We start from the raw sequence: 6,806 nt of genomic DNA on the forward strand, positions 1-6,806 counted from the left end.
CATACATTTTTCTACTTTTACCAATTGTTTATGAACCACCCTGGGCAGATCAGGGGGAAGCTTGGCACACAAGGGATTCAGGTTGTCACGTTGTGCCCGAGGCGATGAAAGATCGCCTCGGGCACAACAAAATAACGAGGTGGATCCCCAGGTAAAGCAGACACGACAAGATTTTGTATGAACACAAAAAGTCTTTAATAACGAACAGAAAGAGCCCGACAGGGAAACAGTAACAAAAAACGCTGGTCAAATAAGGACCAGGGAAGAAATAAGGAAACAACAGAAAACGCTCGCAGAAAAAAAAACAAAAGGTGAGGAAGGATCTGATTAGACTATAGACTAAATATACAATTTTGGGACTAGAGAGAACGCAAGATAAACGGCCACAAGGCTAGAAGGCAATGAGAAATCTACTATAGAGGTTTTAGCGCGAGAGAACAATGGCACGGCGTGGAATTCTCCGGCAGTGAGTGGACTGCCAGAGCCTCTTAATAAAGGCAGATAATCAACCCGAAATGACGAACAGGTGTGCAGTTGGCGGAGGGAAAAGCCCGCCCCCTGCTGGAAGACACGGGACATGACACAGGTGGGTGACAGTAAAATGGCTAGTATGTGTTATCCCCTTCCTGTAGGTTTGTGCTTACAAACCTGCCTACGGAGCCTACACAATGATTAAAGTGCCCCTCTGTTAAGACGTTTATAATTTTATTTTTAATTCACTCAATATCTTTAACCCTCACAACACTGTCTGCGATTGTGATGAATATAGACACATTTTCGTGTGTCTGGTGAGCTCAGGTCTGCCTGCAGATTGACCATCCGCTCCAATTTCTTCTGCCTTGTCTACGTACAAGTGACCACTCGGCGCTTGTAGTGGGGTCATAATTTTAGCGCTCCTCACCCCATGCGGTGAAGGAGGCATCATCGCTGCCTTGATTATAATAACTTTGTCGGAGTTACTTTGGTTATATATTTTTTTCTTTTTCCAATGTCGAAGGCAGTGGTCAAACTGCCCATGAAATGCAATATATAGAAGAACCTCTACTTGTCAACTTGACCCTCTCTTTTCCCCTCGCATATAAACCACATCATATTATCATCTTAGAAACATCCACCGGCTCCGCTCTTTTCGTTATACTGACTTATTAACGCATTACAAGTCCAGCCTCAAAACACATCTGTTCAGACAGGATTATTCACTCGGACCATAAAGCCATTATTTTTTTGTTGTTGTATTTTTCTTATTTTATTTGATGTTATTTTTAACATTGTATTCGTGATTTTAACTGCTTGTTGTAAGGTGTCCTTGAGTTCCTAGAAAGACACCCACAAAAGATAATATGATGTCTTTGTTTTGTTTAATTCTAGTATTGGTTCAGGATTATTGAGAGGATTTGAAAGAGATTCTCTCGCCAAACCCCCCCCCCCCCCCGCCCCTTGTTTGACTACACAACTCATTCCTATGAAGATACGTTCAAACTCAGAAAACGTGCTCAACTCGGCCTGAAAAAGCATTTAAAGCAATAAAAACTCAAATTGAGTGTCACGCCTAAACCAAAGGATTTATGCACACATTTTAACATGTGTTTAGTTCAGTTTGACCTCCTGAAGCCTAAATGAGCATTAATTTGACTACACAACTCATTCCTATGAAGATACATTCAAAGTCAAAAAACGTGCTCGGCAAGGCCTGAAAATGCATTTAAAGCAATAAAAACTCAAAGTCAAAAAACCTGCTCAACTCAGCCTGAAAGTGCATTTAAAGCAATAAAAAATCAAATTGAGTGTCACGCCTAAACCAAAGGACTTATGCACACATTTCAACATGTATTTAGTTCAGGTTGACCTCCTGAAGCGTAAATGAGCATTAATTTGACTACACAACTCATTCCTATGAAGATACATTCAAAGTCAAAAAACGTGCTAGGCTTGGCCTCAAAATGAATTTAAAGCAATAAAAACTCAAAATGAGTGTCACGCCTAAACCAAAGGACTTATGCACACACTTCAACATGTATTTTGTTCAGGATGACCCCCTGAAGCCTAAATCACCATTAATTTGATCACACAACTCATTCCTATGAAGATACATTCAAAGTCAAAAAACGTGCTCAACTCGGCCTGAAAATGCATTTAAAGCAATAAAAACTCAAATTGAGTGTCACACCTAAATCAAAGGACTTATGCACATATTTCAACATGTATTTAGTTCAGGTTGACCTCCTGAAGCCTAAATGACCATTAATTTGACTACACAACTTATTCCTATGAAGATACATTCAAAGTAAAAAAACGGGCTCAACTCGGACTGAAAGTTCATTTAAAGCAATAAAAACTGAAAATGAGTGTCACGCCTAAACCAAAGGACTTATGCACACATTTCAACATGTATTTAGTTCAGGTTGACCTCCTGAAGCCTAAATGAGCATTAATTTGACTACACAACTCATTCCTATGAAGGAACATTCAAAGGAAAAAAACGGGCTCAACTCGGACTGAAAGTACATTTAAAGCAATAAAAACTGAAAATGAGTGTCACGCCTAAACCAAAGGACTTATGCACACATTTCAACATGTATTTAGTTCAGGTTGACCTCCTGAAGCCTAAATGAGCATTAATTTGACTACACAACTCATTCCTATGAAGGTACATTCAAAGTCACAAAACGTGCTCAACTAGGCCTGAAAGTGCATTTAAAGCAATAAAAACTCAAAATGAGTGTCACGCCTAAACCAAAGCACTTATGCACACATTTCAACATGTATTTAGTTCAGGTTGACATTCTGAAGCCTAAATGAGCATTAATTTGACTACACAACTTATTCCTATGAAGATACATTCAAAGTAAAAAAACGGGCTCAACTCGGACTGAAAGTGCATTTAAAGCAATAAAAACTGAAAAAGAGTGTCACGCCTAAACCAAAGGACTTATGCACACATTTCAACATGTATTTAGTTCAGGTTGACCTCCTGAAGCCTAAATGAGCATTAATTTGACTACACAACTCATTCCTATGAAGGTACATTCAAAGTCACAAAACGTGCTCAACTAGGCCTGAAAGTGCATTTAAAGCAATAAAAACTCAAAATGAGTGTCACGCCTAAACCAAAGGACTTATGCACACATTTCAACATGTATTTAGTTCAGGTTGACCTCCTGAAGCCTAAATGAGCATTAATTTGACTACACAACTCATTCCTAAGAAGGTACATTCAAAGTCACAAAACGTGCTCAACTAGGCCTGAAAGTGCATTTAAAGCAATAAAAACTCAAAATGAGTGTCACGCCTAAACCAAAGGACTTATGCACACATTTCAACATGTATTTAGTTCAGGTTGACATTCTGAAGCCTAAATGACCATTAATTTGACTACACAACTTATTCCTATGAAGATACATTCAAAGTAAAAAAACGGGCTCAACTCGGACTGAAAGTGCATTTAAAGCAATAAAAACTGAAAATGAGTGTCACGCCTAAACCAAAGGACTTATGCACACATTTCAACATGTATTTAGTTCAGGTTGACATTCTGAAGCCTAAATGAGCATTAATTTGACTACACAACTTATTCCTATGAAGATACATTCAAAGTAAAAAAACGTGCTCTACTCGGCCTGAAAATGCATTTAAAGCAATAAAAACTAAAAATGAGTGCCACGCCTAAACCAAAGGACTTATGCACACATTTCAACATGTATTTAGTTCAGGTTGACCTCCTGAAGCCTAAATGAGCATTAATTTGACTACACAACTCATTCCTATGAAGGTACATTCAAAGTCACAAAACGTGCTCAACTAGGCCTGAAAGTGCATTTAAAGCAATAAAAACTCAAAATGAGTGTCACGCCTAAACCAAAGGACTTATGCACACATTTCAACATGTATTTAGTTCAGGTTGACATTCTGAAGCCTAAATGAGCATTAATTTGACTACACAACTTATTCCTATGAAGATACATTCAAAGTAAAAAAACGGGCTCAACTCGGACTGAAAGTGCATTTAAAGCAATAAAAACTGAAAATGAGTGTCACGCCTAAACCAAAGGACTTATGCACACATTTCAACATGTATTTAGTTCAGGTTGACCTCCTGAAGCATAAATGAGCATTAATTTGACTACACAACTCATTCCTATGAAGGTACATTCAAAGTCACAAAACGTGCTCTACTCGGCCTGAAAATGCATTTAAAACAAGAAAAATCAAAATGAGTGTCACACCTAAACCTACATTTAAAGTAAAAAAATGTGCTCTACTCGGCCTGAAAATGCATTTAAAGCAATAAAAACTCAAATTGAGTGTCACGCCTAAACCAAAGGACTTATACACACATTACAACATGTATTTAATTCAGGTTGACATTCCGAAGCCTAAATGAGCATTATTTTGTCTATACAACTCATTACTATGAAGGTACATTCAAAGTCACAAAACGTGCTCAACTAGGCCTGAAAGTGCATTTAAAGCAATAAAATCTCAAAATGAGTTTCACTTCTAAATCAAAGGACTTATGCACACATTTCAACATGTATTTAGTTTAGGTTGACCTCCTGAAGCCTAAATGAGCATTAATTTGATCACACAACTCATTCCCATGAAGATACATTCAAAGTCAGTAAGTGCCCTGCTCTGTCTGAAAATGCATTTGAATCAATAAAAACTAAAATTGAGTGTCATGCCTAAACCAAAGGACGTCTGCACACATTTCAACGTCTAAAGTGTTGTTTCCGATGCGTGCTAGTGTATGTGTGCGTGCGTGTGTGAGAGTGTGTAGGTGTGTGCGTGTGTTTATATGTGTTTGTGTGGGTGCGTGCGTGTGTGTGTGCGTGTGTGTGTTGTGCGCACCCCCCCCCCAAAAAAAAAGTACTGTATTCGGATAAAAATGACGAATTACTCAGAGGTTTTAACTTTTGCTTGCACTTGATTTGTTCTGACACCGACGACGTCCACCAATGACAGCCCGAGTGGATCTAGCCCACGTGGTGTGAGAGCAGGGGGAGGTGAAAAGATGCAAAGCCTAGGTGATTTGCTGTGCATCTTTCAGTCTTCCACGTGGGTTAGTCTTTGATCTTCAATCAGTGTCCAAATGTTGTTTACATGCGTAGCGTGTGCGGATGTGTGTGCCTCTCATGAGTTTGTGTGTGTGTTTGCGCGCGCGTGATCGTGTGCCCATACATGTGTGAGTGTTTCTTTGATCTAAATCATCGTTGGTGTGTTGTTTACGATACGTGCTCGTCTGTGCGTACGTTTGTGTGAGGTGTGTGCGTGCTTTTGTGTGTGTGCTTGCTGCGTGCTGGCGCGCTCGGAAGCGTGTGTGTCACAGAGAAAGAGAGGGAGCGGGATCGCTGGCCTGTATGTACTCTATGTGAAACACACAGGACATTTGTAATTTCGTCCCTTTCACATTTTTTGGCTTTTTTAAAAATAAAACTTATTTTCATCAATGGTTCATAATGAGTGTCACGCCTAGACCAAATGACTTATGCACACATTTCAACATTTATTTAGTTCAGGTTGACCTCCTGAAGCCCAAATGAGCGTTAATTTGACCACACAACTCATTCCTATGAAGGAACATTCAAAGTCACAAAACATGCTCAACTAGGCCTGAAAGTGCATTTAAAGCAATAAAAACTCAAAATGAGTGTCACGCCTAAACCAAAGGACTTATGCACACATTTCAACATGTATTTAGTTCAGGTTGACATTCTGAAGCCTAAATGAGCATTAATTTGATCACACAACTCATTCCTATGAAGATACATTCAAACTCAGAAACGTGCTCTACTCGGCCTGAAAATGCATTTAAAGCAATAAAAACTCAAAATAGTGTCACGCCTAAACCAAAGGACTTATGCACACATTTCAACATGTATTTAGTTCAGGTTGACGTCCTGAAGCCTAAATCACCATTAATTTGACTACACAACTCATTCCTATGAAGGTACATTCAAAGTCAAATACGTGCTCTACTCGGCCTGAAAATGCATTTAAAGCAATAAAAACTCAAATTGAGTGTCACACCTAAACCAAAGGACTTATGCACACATTTCAACATGTATTTAGTTCAGCTTGACCTCCTGAAGCCTAAATGAGCATTTATTTGACTACACAACTCATTCCTATGAAGGTACATTCAAAGTCACAAAACGTGCTCAACTAGGCCTGAAAGTGCATTTAAAGCAATAAAAACTCAAAATGAGTGTCACGCCTAAACCAAAGGACTTATGCACACATTTCAACATGTATTTAGTTCAGGTGGACCTCCTGAAGCCTAAATCACCATTAATTTGATCACACAACTCATTCCTATGAAGATACATTCAAACTCAGAAACGTGCTCTACTCGGCCTGAAAATGCATTTAAAGCAATAAAAACTCAAAATGAGTGTCACGCCTAAACCAAAGGACTTATGCACACATTTCAACATGTATTTAGTTCAGGTTGACCTCCTGAAGCCTAAATGAGCATTAATTTGACTACACAACTCATTCCTATGAAGGAACATTCAAAGTAAAAAAACGGGCTCAACTCGGACTGAAAGTGCATTTAAAGCAATAAAAACTGAAAATAAGTGTCACACCTAAACCAAAGGACTTATACACACATTTCAACATGTATTTAGTTCAGGTTGACCTCCTGAAGCCTAAATGAGCATTAATTTGACTACACAACTCATTCCTATGAAGGAACATTCAAAGTAAAAAAACGGGCTCAACTCGGACTGAAAGTGCATTTAAAGCAATAAAAACTGAAAATGAGTGTCACGCCTAAACCAAAGGACTTATGCACACATTTCAAC

The sequence above is a fragment of the Hippocampus zosterae genome, chromosome 18 (genome assembly GCF_025434085.1).
Source record: "Hippocampus zosterae strain Florida chromosome 18, ASM2543408v3, whole genome shotgun sequence".
Taxonomy (NCBI): Eukaryota; Metazoa; Chordata; class Actinopteri; order Syngnathiformes; family Syngnathidae; genus Hippocampus; species Hippocampus zosterae.